We start from the raw sequence: 14,034 nt of genomic DNA, 5'->3' as shown, positions 1-14,034 counted from the left end.
CAAAAGCTGGAAAGAACCCAGATGTCCCTCAACAGAGGAATGGCTACTCAGCCCTGGATGCTAACATTGAATATTATGACTCTTTTATGCTATTATTTTATGCGTTTTGAGGGGAAAAGAAAACTAAATTTGCTATTAAGATGAAGATAATAGTAACATTTTATAGGTTAGTTAAAATCTTCTTACATCTTGCCATATTTAGACATTTTCCATTTTTACCATTTTCTTGTGTCATAGTATAGCATCTGATTTTCCTCTTCTCCCTTAAATGTGCCTTAGATTTCATTGTCAATGAATATTTCATTTAAAAAATTGATAATGTGATATAAAGCAGTATTACTTGGTAAATGGAAATTATAAGGCCTACTGCTAAAAGGGATGTCACCAAAACTGTAATGGAACATATTCTATGTTTGTTTTACAGCTGTAAGGATATGTGTTTTCAGTAAGTGAATATTAAACATAACTCTTTGCAAATAAGAGATTGAGAGGAGAGGGACAGTAAATAAAAATATACAGGAAAACAGGCTAAACTTACTTAAATGTAGAAGCATACTTTTATTATATAAGGCTATTGAAAGCATGGTAAGTACATAAATGACCAGGGTCTGGCACTCAAAGAAAAAAAAAAGATGAAAGGTACTTTGGCAGGAACATTCCTCTACTCATTTCTTTCATTGTCCACCTTAATTGAAGTGAATCCTCTCAGATTACATCCCTGAGAATTTCTATGTACATCTCTGATCCCCCAAACAATAGTTACTATCCTCATTTATTTATGTATGTTTGAACTAAAATTTGGATTTTATTGCATTGTATTTTATTTACATAAAAACATGTGCCTATTGACTTCTATATTAGATATTTCAGGACATTGACATCATCAAAAATTCTTTTGCATAAGAATCCCTTAATACTTAGCAGTATAAAAGCCAAATATCTTTGCTTTACAGAGGTAATTAAGTCTTCATTTGAAACACTATAAAACATTGTAATTAGGTTTCTGTGATTCCATCTCCTGATCCTAAAAAATGAATGTAAAAATAATCACTGGCTCCAAAAGCCATGTGATAGATTTATGCTTGTTTCTTATGAAGCATAATTATAGCTGAGAATCTTATGCATAGACAGAAACTGTTATAAGTCTCAATCTGAGGTAATCAGAGACATACTAGAGGGAATTGCCAGTGATTGTCAAAATATGGCCCCTCTCTTGCTAGAAACTTCCCTGCATTACATATTTTAAATGCATATTTTTTGTTCATTTTAATTTTCACTTTTTATTATATTGAATACAATATGTATTTTTATATCAATCATAAACTGATGGACATGTTATTAAATGAACACAAAAATATAACGCCTTTTTGTTTGTTTTGTTTCTAGTAGAGCTTAAAATCTTGGCTCTTACTATGGTACAAACTCAAAATAAGAAAAATTTTTAGACATTGGAGTTCATTGTAATAAGGCTGTACTTCAATGTCCCTCACATCACCAACAGATTTTACCTCCATAGTAGCTAAGCTAAAAATTGACAGTGCTGCTGCACCAAGGAATGAGTTATAGGCACAATTATTTGGATACAGATTTCCTGCTATGGTCAAAGCTATTTGACTTGACTTGAGTGATTGTCATCATTCTCAGCCCACAGGGAACAGGTTACATTCATTTAAGAAATGGTGTGTGTATTAAGATGGTCTATCCATGAAGTCATTCATCAACTGTTTCAATGAACAATGGTTCTGTGAAATATTTCTTCTCTTCCCTCACGGCTTTATGCTTTAATTCATATTTCTATGCCCAGCTTTCAGCATCACTGGGCCAGAAAAATTGGAGTGAAACCCATGACAGGGTATTTTGATAAGCTCAGTGATGATACTAACATGTATATTGGGAAAAAATTTAGTATGCCCTGCATAGATCACTCATTTGGGGTTAGCCAAGAAATATTTTGCATTGTTTCTGAAAGAAGCTGTTGCAATTGGAAACAGCAGGAAAACACAGCCATTAAAAGAAAGAGAATGTCTGTGTTTTTACAACAAAATAATTAGAAGCCATTACTGATGCTGTTTAGATTTCAATGTCCCATCTATCTTACATTCAATTAGAAACATTGTGCCAAAGTATAAAAAGTCTGGTTAAACACAAGTGTATTTCTACTGTATGGCTAAAGAAAAGTGTGACCCCCCCTACCAATAATATATACTGTGTAAGATTTTCCCATGGTACAGATTTTGGGAGATACTACAGTTTTAGGTTTAAAAAAAATGGGCAGCAATCTCACTGATTTCTATCATTTATCCACTGCAATAAAAGATCTCAGAGATGGAATTTTTAAAACAAAACCCAAATTGAATCCAAAATCCTAATATCTTACACAATTTTCAGACTGAGTAATTGTCCACCCTATTTGAACTTCTAAAAATGAGAAGATCATTTTTCCAAAGGAAGACTTTCTCACTTTAGAATAGTCCTAATTCATTCTAACTCTGTCTGTTAACATTATTTCTGCCTTCTTGGATGACAAAAGAGTAAACCCAATGCCTCCTTTTGTGACAAATTTTCCCATCATAGAAAATTACTAGGATGTTCTTCTTGTCATCTCTATAGTAGGTTCAGAGACATTTTCTTTTAATTAACATATTCTGGCTTTCATCTAATGGTGATGAAAATAGAACAAATTATTATAAATTTCTTCTACTTCAAAACACTTTCACATATTAAACTTCTTAATTTAGACAGTTAACATTTGACAATTCATAGTTGCTAATTTGAAGAGGTTTAACCTAACCAACCACAGATTTTCTTGAGTACAGAAGATTCTTAAGGAAATATGCATATCCATTTCTCCTAAACTCCACTACTCTATACTGAATCTTCTAGATGGAATTGTAAATTTTAATCCATTATTCAGTACAACAGATACTCCTCAGTTTACAATGAAGCCATTTCTTTCACATACCAAATTTAAATTAAAATAATACAAGTTGAAAATCCATATTCATTTTTCCATGAAAACACAAAACATCATATTGTATCTCACAGAACAGTGTATATGTGTGTGACAACATTTTTCAGTATTTCTAAATTTTTAATGTGACACACACAACCTATTGGGAATCACATCATAGTGTAATTAACTAATCAAGTCTACCTTAGCTTTAAGAACAAGTAAAAATCCATGTGCAATTCCTATTGAATGGGTATCATCATGAAGTTGAAAATTACTAAGTTGAACCATTAACATATAGGGACATGTGGGAAGCCGTCCTGAGCTATTCAGATTTAATGCTTACTCACGGCCCTAAGGTGGTAGCTGCTAAAATATGAGAACAATTAACTAGAGCCTTCCCCATAAGCTGTCAGTACGAGAAGATTCCGAGAATACCACAAGTGTTCCTGCGCTAACCACAGAATGTTCCTGCCAGCCTTAACTCCGGGTGTCCCCACCACATGACCTCTTCACTTCTGCTTCAATTGCCAGGGGTGTCTCCGCCCTTCCCTCCTTTGTTCTTTTGTGAAGGTTATTCCTTCACTGTAAGCCTTAAAACCCGTTGGCCTCCCCCACATTAAATGAAACCTTGACATAAAGACACACCGATTGCTTGGTCTCCCTTTCTTTCTCCCCCCTTTTGACCCTCAGGTAGCACCTGTTCAGGACCCTGGAATAACTGGACCTGCTGGATGGGTCAGGGACACAGGCATCTACACTTATGAATAACAATCTGATGCATGTAGGAACTCACCTGTGTGGTTTAAATCTAGAGAATAAAATGCACTGATACTTATATAAATCAAACCTTAATAATTTTCTCTTTAATATATTAGCATGCCTTGGGAGAATGGACAATTCAAGTAGCAGAGTATTATACTAGTTGTCAGACAAAACCTAGTTTTTGTTAATATCAGATGCCTCATTTACCTGAATTGACATCATATTCTAGTTTGTTCAGTGAACAAATTTGTTTTACTCTAATATATTGAGATGCTGCTTGTTGAATGCTTTCATATGAGGAGAAAAAGCACAGAGTACTAAATACAGACACATCCCATCTGCTGCATTGCCTTATAGTTTTTCAAGTGCTGAAACATTATATACTTAACTATTTCAAAATTATTCTAACCTCATACCATCAATGTTGTATGGAAACTTCAAAAACAATGGGATAGTCACTCAACTTAGAATTTATTAGAGTGACTTGCATCATCATATTTTATGACACCATTTCCAGGTGTTTTGTTTGTTAATTTTAAAAGAAAAATTTATGTTCAATGTCAAATGTGCTTCCTGCCTTGGTAGAAACTAAAGTTAATGATTATATTGTCCTTTTAAAAGCTCTCCTTTGTTTTGTTTTCACAATAATAAGCACTGGTGAATTTTTGTGGTCTTTGCCAAAATGACTAAGTAACTGAATTTATGGGCTGATCTCATGAAACTTGTTTGCTATCTGACATTTTACCTCCTACTATTTTAAAAGTAGCTGATAAAACATGAATATCAGAGGCAGAAAAGACCTTTTGAGTTAATAGTTGGGTTACCTTTTGTGCTAGTACTCTTTGCCAAGAAATCAGTTTTATACTGTTGAGTTAGTGGAGTTTCACATGTCTTATGAAGTGGTAGATAGATCTGGAAATTCATTGGCATCATATTTCAGACTAATAATCTTAATAGCTTTAATACTCTTGAATATGTTTAATCTAGTAATCTATATGCTTATATAGGCTAAATTTTTGTAAAGTCCTCTCATCATTTTTCCAAAAGGAATTTTTAATGGTCTCATGACTTTTTAATAGCTCAAATTCAACACTTTATTATTGGCATTTAAAACAAAAAGAAGTTTTAAAATAAGTATTTTAGTTTGCCCTGCAAAGGCCCCCAATGGTTATACTTGGGATCTTCCCAGCATTTTTTTTTGGCACTTAATTTCCCAAAAATTCTTCTCATTTCTTCCCAGAAAAAAATTGCCCTTTTATATATTCTTATGGAAATACCATAAAATATTACAGTGGGCTTCACATTTACCATACTCCAAGTGATGCTATGTATTTCAAGCTGGGTCACACAAACTTATTGTATAGCTGCTGTGTATACTAAAGGACATTGATCAGCATCCCTGGCATCAATCAGTTTTCCAGTAGCAGTAATTCTTCCCCAAGTTATGACCAAAAAAAATGTCTTCAAACATTGCCAGGGGTTCTTAGAAGGGACAAAATTACTTATCTACAACCTACAAACTTACATTATCGTGTTTTACCCTTGCTATATCCTGGGGAACAAATTGTTTATCCCAGATTTATAGATGTAAAAAGACAACTAGAAGAGGATAAATAATTAGTTACAAGTAGCAAAAAAGGGGGCCAAAATTTATATTCCTCCATTGAATTTAAAGCTATGTTTTTATTGTTAATACCACGATATTATTTCAATAGTAATATGTTTAGAGTCTTTGTTTTACATATATATTTTATCACATCTCATTTTCATGATATTTTAAGCAATATAATAGCCATAGAAAGATACAGGTTTCCCTCATCTCCTAGAGAATGCTATCTTAATAAAAGCATTGAAGTGCCACCAAATCAAATCTAAATCCAACTCTGGTTCATATAAATAAAAAGCAAGAAACATGTAACTTATACATACACATATAATGCATATGTGTATTACCTATAGTGTCAAATGTTTTCAGCATAAAAAGAGGGAAGAATTTATAATGTTTTTTATTTTTCTTTCTTAGTCCATCTTTTAAATTTAGCATTCTAAGCAACACTGTAAAAAGAACACTCAAACAATAAAAATTGGAATCAGTTTCAGCTCTCCCTCTGGTTGCCACAGTCAACCTTCTGAGGTCAATAGACCAATCTCCAACAGAATGAAGGCTAAAGGGTTTTGAAAATGTCAAAATGTCAAAAGAACAAAACTATATATATGGAGTACAAACTATTGAAGGGCATCTAGTGAGTTGCTTTACAATTATAAAAGCTAGTTATTTTAATCTAATATTTTTTAATATTTTTACTCTGAAAATTATATACTTATGATCAGATAATCTTTACTAGTAGAATTTGGCAAATTACATGTAATATATGCAACTGAATATGGAAAAATGTTCATCTAAATACTGGAAGTTAGATACATTGCATAATGTTAATGAGTTAATTAATAACTCAACCATACTATATTATAAATGGCTTGATTGAATTTTTCATGTTTTGTGGCCTGGTTTGTATCTGTAGGAATAGTCAATTGAGTAGTTGAATGTATGGGTTAGACACATTTCCCTATTATACCCAGAAAATCAGGACAAATGTACAGAATGAAAGAGATAGCTTTATTTTAGCCTTTAAAGGCTTCTGTTGATTACTTTAAGGTACTTAGAAGACCCCAGGATTTTAAAGAAAAATCCTTCTAAGAATTACTTAATAATACGAAGCTCAATATTTAAACAACACAGTCAATTCCTATTTAACACAGAAATATTATAATTTCCCAATTAGCAGACTTTCTTTTCTATCTTCAACTGTAAAGTATCATGGAGACATTAGCTTGAGGTATGTTTAGAACCCATTGAATTAATTGATTCAAGATACATCTCTTATGGTGTATTGATATGAAGTGTCTTCCAAAAAGACTCTTGTGTTCAAGTCTTACTCTCCAACTGATGCCACTACTGAGAGCTGATTGGACCATGATGGTACTAATTTCACAAATGGCTTAATCCATAAATATATTCATACCAAATGGATTATCAGGAAGTGGGGCCTGGCTGAAGGAAGCATATCACTGGGGTATTCTTTTTTAGTAATTTATCTTGCCTCTAAACCCTTTTTTGACTTTCCTGCTTCCTGGCCATCATGAAGTAAACAACTCCGCTCTACTGTGTACTTTCTACAGTGATATTATGCTTCACCACAGGCTTCTGACAAAAGTACCAGGTATCTATGAACTGAAAACCTCTGAATCATAAGACAAAATTAGTCTTGGTTCTTTTAAGTTGATTTCTTCAGGTACTTTGTCATAACAATGCAAATTACATATATTGTTTTCATGAAAGTTCTACAGTTGTCCATTTGGCTTCATATTCAAGAAGGCAATATTGGGGTATACCAGAGTCTTTAAGAGGTGATGCTTAAGAGGAGGTCTTTAAATCACTGTAATCATGCCTCTTAAAAGGATGATAACACACCGTAGTAAACATTGTTACTTTCTGTTCCCTGGCTCACAATGCAAAGTGGTTCACTCTGTCATGTACTCTGGCTGTGATTTTCTGTCCTGCCAGGGGCTATAGGGCCATTGGATCATAGACAAAAAACAAAAACAAAAAAACCAAAAAAAAAAAAAAACCTCTCAAAATATCAGCAACTAAGCTATCATTCTTTCATTAGGAGTTAATTATCTCTATTATTTACTATAGAAAAAAAGCTGGTTAGCCCCCTGGCTACTTCTGGAATATTATTATAACTTTATTCCAATACTACAAAGTGATGCACGATAGATGAAAATGGGTTCTTTTAAAAATTTATTGTAACAACTCTTATCAGTGTATATAAGTATTTCAATGCTTTTGATGTGACAATCTGAATGTTGTTCAGCTATTGATTAATTTTGCATATTATACTGGGGATCCTTTGTGGACTATAAAGAAAAACAGATAATGCAACAAAACTACACATGGCCTATTTGCAATACGTCAGTAGATGTGGTAGGAAGGGAGGTGGGAATTGGGAGCAGAAATGGCTAGAGGAAACCATAATCAAGATATATTGTGTGAGAATATGATCTATCTTCAATAAAAGAACACAAAGAAAATACTTTAATTTTTTTAGTCATGACCAAATGTAGAACAGTGAACATAGATATGCTGGAAAACAGTCATCTATCAAGAAGACATTACCATTGGAAGAGGGAAGTCTGGCCCACCTTGGTGTCTCCCAGACATCTTGTATAATCAAACTGTGATTTTTCAAAGGAAGCTTTAAATCTCTTCTCAGTTTTTTGGCTAAGATCAAATGTACTATCTGTTTTTATGAGTTAAAAAAGCTTTTAGTGTCCCTGAGGGAATGCAAGAAAGAGCTGACAGGCTGACCAACTCAGCTACCTCTCAGGCTCAGATCTAGGGCTTTGAATTGGCCCATCTGAACATCTACCTCATCTATGAACTGCTTATGAAGGGGCTGGTTTCCTGTTCCAAAGCTGCAGGATATCTATGACACAGGGCCTCCTACCAGAACAAGAGTCATTGCTATGAACATTTATTTGCAAGCAAATAAGTGTGTACTGTGGAACACAGTGTGACACACTACAACAATATTTGTTTTCTCTGTTGTGGGGGGAGGGGTTTGCAAAGGTAGAGGGCAAGGGAAGGAGAGGTGAGTGGGATGGGGGGGAGAGGAGGCATGATGAAAAAAATCACAAATAATCAATAAAAAGTTTTTTTAAAAAAAACTCTGAGTCAGGGTCTTCTGAAAGTCAACCTGGCTTCAGACAATGATGATCAAATCTCCAAGGAGAAAATTAAGGCAATGTCTCTTGCCTTAATTATGGTGGATCATTACTTGTCAAAAACAAACAAACAAACAGAAAACCCTTATAGTCTTCCTCAAGACAGTGGTTCATCAGATAAAATGTGATGAATTCCTTGGACAGAGTCTCCAGCTGTGCCAATTGTATGGCAACTCAGTCTAAAGACAAGCCCTGACTAGTTCTAACTTGCTTTCAGAGAATTTCCTGATGCCTGGGGTGCTTCATTTGCACATGCACTTTGTAACTGAAAGAGTAGTCCTTAGAGAGGAGTCAGAGCAATCATTTTAATTAGCAGCAACTTGAAGTCTGTTCTTCCCCAGGCACCAGTAACGGACATGAACCAAGAGCGAAAAGTGTAAAATTTTGCCCCAAAGGCTCCTCAACTGGCAGCTGATCAAAATGTGCATAGGCTATAATATAGGACAACTGTTTCATACTTGAGTGGATTTTTCAGCTGTTAATTACACCCTACTAAGAAGCAAAGGAGGTCCAATAGCCAACAGAATTATTTCTAAATTCTTATCAACAGCACTGTGTGGTCTACCCTGAAACCACAGTCAACAGAAAAAGAAAAAGAAAATCCATGTGATTTCAGAAGACAAACTTAAAAAAAAAAAAAGTAATTCACAGCAAAGAATTTGGCTCTTCAAAGCTAACTATAATATTCCTTGCTTCAAAATTGAAAAAATCCTTAAATTGGAACTTTTTAAAAATTGTACAGCAGCAGTACAAGCATTGAAATCATGAAGCCCAAGCCAGCAAGATAAAACCGTAAAAACACATTCCTCCCCATCTGTACACCTTTGAGATCAGATTTTCATTTTAGATGAAGTTATCTTCATTTTGATTTTATTCTTTTGCCTCCTCAGGATGGTGGCTTTTTACTTTGTTTTTCCTTTCATTTGCTTTGGACGGGTCTTAAACTAATCAATTCACTGTAACAAAATACACTGTGTAGGATAAGTACTTTCTTGTTTTCCTTTTAAGAGGCATAGACACCTGGATCCTGGCTGGAGAGGGACCAGACAGAGATGGCTTGGGACTTATGACAGTAAAAGCATAACAGTAACAATTGAGCTCTTTCTGTGCAGAATAAGGTTTCCAAATGAGCTCATCATCATCTTTCTTTTGTTTCCCAGAAACAAGGTGTCTGCTGCTATTCTTTCAGTAACTAGTATTATTTTAAAGATGCTCTTTATACTTGCAAGTCAGATGGCACATTTAAAATCTTCTCTTCTTGTAAAATGCCACAATCGAAAACATTATATAAATTCAGGACATGTACAATACTATGCACAATTTGATTGAATAAAAATAGATCTGAGAATTATATAGTTAGTGTCTACACAATTCCATAACAACCCATGAAATATGAAACATTCAGGCAGTTAAGCAAGCTGTCCCAGCTCCATTACACCAAGAATGTAGCATACAGATAAATCATTTAAATGCTTCATTACACTGTTTTTTGCATTTGCTCTGGTAACTTTTCTTCTTGGCAGTAATGCCCTGAAAGCCCTCTGATTCTTTCAAAATGTTGCATGCATTTCTGAGTAACAGCAATCTCTTTGAATTGTCTTTCCTACAGATACAGGTTGATTGGCATAGACCTTGACTATGCCACATGTTTCAATTAATTGATCATTGGGAAAGTAGCAGCTACAAAAAAATAGGAAACAGTATTTTCACCAAAACTTGGTAACTATTATGGAATGATATTAAGCCATGCAAAACCTGTTGACCTTGGGTTTTCTGGAAATGAAAAATTCTTATTATTTTCATAAAATAATTTAGAAAACTCTTTTGAACATCTAATGAGGTATAACTTCAGAAACAATACATTCTGTACTCTTGAAGAGGTTGGGTGTTTTTTTTTTTTTCTTTTTCTTGTCCACTCTAGTTCTCTTTAAGTGTTTCAGGCCTGCATGGATTTCTTTGGCATCTCAGCATGTAGCTTTTCCAAGACATCGGTTGGATGGTACTGCTGTGAAATGTGATTAGGGAATTTGAGAGAGAAGGAAGTTGGCTGAAGGTCATTACCAATTAGATGAAAATTCAGATGAAAACTAAAGGCTACTGAACTACTCAAATAATGAGTAATTGTCCAAACTTTAAAAAAGGCATTTAGAATGTAATTTCATTGTGAATTTTCATTAAATTAAAAAACTGGCAGTAGAAAATCTACCCACATAATGAAAGATTACAGAATAAGCTAAGGTTGGAATAAGATCACAGTAAAATTTATGCCATCTTCGGTATTTAAGAAATGTTTGTACCAAAGTATGTTCCATTAACTACCACTCCTAGTAGCATTACATGCCTAAAATAATGGAGGGGATTTTCCCATATATTCTTACTTAACTAAGGCAAATAACAGAATATCCACCTCCTGAGACCAGCAGTTTCCTCAACCTAATGAGAGATCAGACTCTTTGCTTGTTTTCATAATAGGCTGTTATAAAACACTAATTTCTCCTGCTTAAAATTATATTGCAAATATTCCCTGTGAGTATATAAGTATACAACAACAATTTAATTGTTTTGAAGGGCAAAATTCAGAATAAACAACTATCCACAAAACTGGATCCTTTTCTCATGTGTTGCTTTAATTACAGTCATTTTAACAGCTCACCAATTGCATGTCCTATTATTTGTAGAGGCAAAATAATTGCATATAACTAATCGAAACAAAGATGTGACCATGTAGGTCTTGAAATATTCAACTAATTCCCATGAGCCCAGAATGAAAAAAAAAAAACTATTATTGCACTTGAAAGCTAAAGGATAAAATGTAATGATGTGCTTCAACATTCATAGGGAAATTCCATCATCCCAAAAGCTAAGGCAATGAAATAAGAGACAAAACTTTATAGTACTTTACAAAACTTTATAATAAAATTCTCTATCATAAATTGGAAATGTGACAATGTTCAATAATTGAGCCCAAATAAAACACAGGAACTTAGGAAGAATGAATTTTCATATGAGTCTTTTACCCCTGTAATGAATGTATCCTCATATATTTACAAAATGTTTTATAAAAATAGAATATGTTGTATCTCAGACAAAAATTCATTGAAGTACACAAACACATGAAGGCTATAACTCTAAAGAAATTACAGCAGTCAGATGCACCTATGAAAAATGGAGAAACTACATTCCACACTCATTCCATGAAAAAAAAAAACACTTCGGCAGCTGCAAATCAGTAAATACAAATTAAATCTGTGTTTAACTACATGAATATTGAAGCCAGGCCTTTTCTACATCCATTGAGATGATCATGTGATTTTTGTCTTTAGTCTATGGTTTAATCACAATTATTGATTTGCATCTGTTAACTCATTTCTGTATTTCAGAAATAAAGCCAACTGTGTCATGGTAGATGATCTTTTTAATATATGTGTGTATTCTGTTTGTTACTTTTTTTTTAACATTTTCAATATATGCTCAAGAGGGATATTGGCCTGTAATTTTCTTTTTTATTATTGTTGTGGCTTTATCTATTTTGGATAGTTGAAATATGTGGGGAGCCATCCTGAGCTATTCGGACTTATGCTTACTCATGGCCCTAAGTTGGTGGCCGCTAAAATATGAGAACAATTAACTAGAGCCTTCCCCATGAGCTATCGGTGCGAGAAGATTCTCGACAGTTCTAAAAAGTGTAAGAAAGATTGACTATAGATCTTGTTTGAAAATCTTGTAGAATTCTGTGAATCTCTCTGGCTGTGGACATTCTTTGAGCTGGAAGACTTTTTATTATCATTTCAATTTCCTCATCTCTTATTGGTCTGTTTCAATAGGTGATTTTTTCTATTTAATTTTGAAGGTTTGATTATAACAGAAAACTTGTACATTTCTTTCAGATTTTCCAACAACACAGTACAGATGTTTAGCATATTTGCTTTTAGCATTCTTTTGGTATCTGTTGTGATGTAGTATTAACTTCTGATTCTGTTAATTTGGATGCTCTCTTTCTTTTGTTTAGGTGAGCCAAAAGGTCTGTCAATCTTACTTTGTCAAAGAACCAGCTTTTATATTGTTTGCATTGTTTTCTTTGTTTGTATTTCATTGAGGTCTAATTTTTCTAATAAAAATATTTATAAAAGTGTTTTAATGGAATAAAATTAAAAAGTAAAATTTATACCAGGATGTAGTCTACTTTTGAAAAGCTTCCATGTATTGCTGAACAAAATGTATATCCTTTGGTTTTTGGCTGGAATATCCTACAGATGTCTATTAAGTTCACTTAATGCTTCTGTGGATTTGGTCCAGATGACCTGTTCATTGTAACTGGGATACTGAAATCACCTATATCCTTTTAGGAACTTACAAAACAAATAAGAACATTAAACAGCAAACAGAATATTTTATTTATAATCAAAATATTAATAGAAAATAAATACGGACTAGAGAAAGTAATATAAAATATTCCTTTCCCCTTAACAATTTTTACAATTTGTTCTTTTAACCCAGTCCTATTAAAACACTGAATTGTTTTTTTCATTTTAATGAAAATTAATTTGTTGATAAGATCAGTGGAGCAGCTGGGATGGAAGTCTTCCTGTTGCCATTTGCACCAGGGAGCCAGGAGTTTCCACAGCCTTCTATGCACAGCCTGCCATGAGAGAGTGCTCTCCAGCAGCACTTTCACTTCTGAGCACAGAGGTGAGATCCCCAACTGCTCTCTGAAGAGGAACAGCTAGGAGCACACAGGGCAAAAAATCAGTAGAGCAGCTGGGACAGAAGTCTTCCCACCCCCATTGCACCAAGGAGCCTGGAAACTACACAGCCCACCAGGAGAGAGTGATCTCCCAGAAGTGCTTTCACTTCTGAGCTCAGAGGAGTAAGGACAGAGGCTTACAGGCTCACAGAAGGAACAAACTCCAGCCAGAGACAACAATACCAACTAGCAGCAGAGATAAACAGAAGGCTAAAGGCAAGGACAAGAACCCTACCAACAGAAACAAAGGCCACATGGCAACATCAGAACCCAGTTCTCCCACCACAGAAAGTCCCAGATACCCCCAACACATCAGAAAAGCAAGAGTTTGATTTAAAATCGTATTTCATGATGCTAGTAGAGGGCTTCAAGAAAGACTTAAATAACTCCCTTAAAGAAATACAGGAGAATATCAGTCAACAGGTAAAGGCCCTTAAAGAAGAAACACAAAAATCCCTTAAAGAATTAGAGGAAAGCACAAAAATCAAGTGAAGGAACTGAACAAAACAATCAAGGATCTAACAGTGGAAGTAGAAACAATAAATCACAAAGTGAGACATCTCTAGAGATAGAAAACCTTGGAAAGAATTTAGGAGACATAGACACAAGCATCAACAACAGACTACAAGAGATAGAAGAAAGAACCTCAGGTGCTGAAGATACCATAGAAAACATGGACTCAACAGTCAAAGAACATGCAAAATGCATAAAGCTTGTAACCCAAAACATCCAGGAACTCCAGGACACAATGAGAAGACCAAACCTAAGGATTATAGGTAAAGAAGAG

The 14,034-nt window shown here is 34.2% G+C and overlaps 1 pseudogene; it reads left to right on the top strand.

The window, feature by feature from the left end:
* Positions 1-7,980: 7,980 nt before the first annotated feature.
* Positions 7,981-8,147, top strand: LOC127675979 (uncharacterized; annotated as a pseudogene).
* Positions 8,148-14,034: the final 5,887 nt, after the last annotated feature.

Source organism: Apodemus sylvaticus, chromosome X, assembly GCF_947179515.1.
Source record: "Apodemus sylvaticus chromosome X, mApoSyl1.1, whole genome shotgun sequence".
Lineage (NCBI taxonomy): Eukaryota > Metazoa > Chordata > Mammalia > Rodentia > Muridae > Apodemus > Apodemus sylvaticus.
The sequence above is the reverse complement of the archived record's forward strand: the minus strand, read 5'-3'. Positions and strand labels throughout refer to the sequence as shown.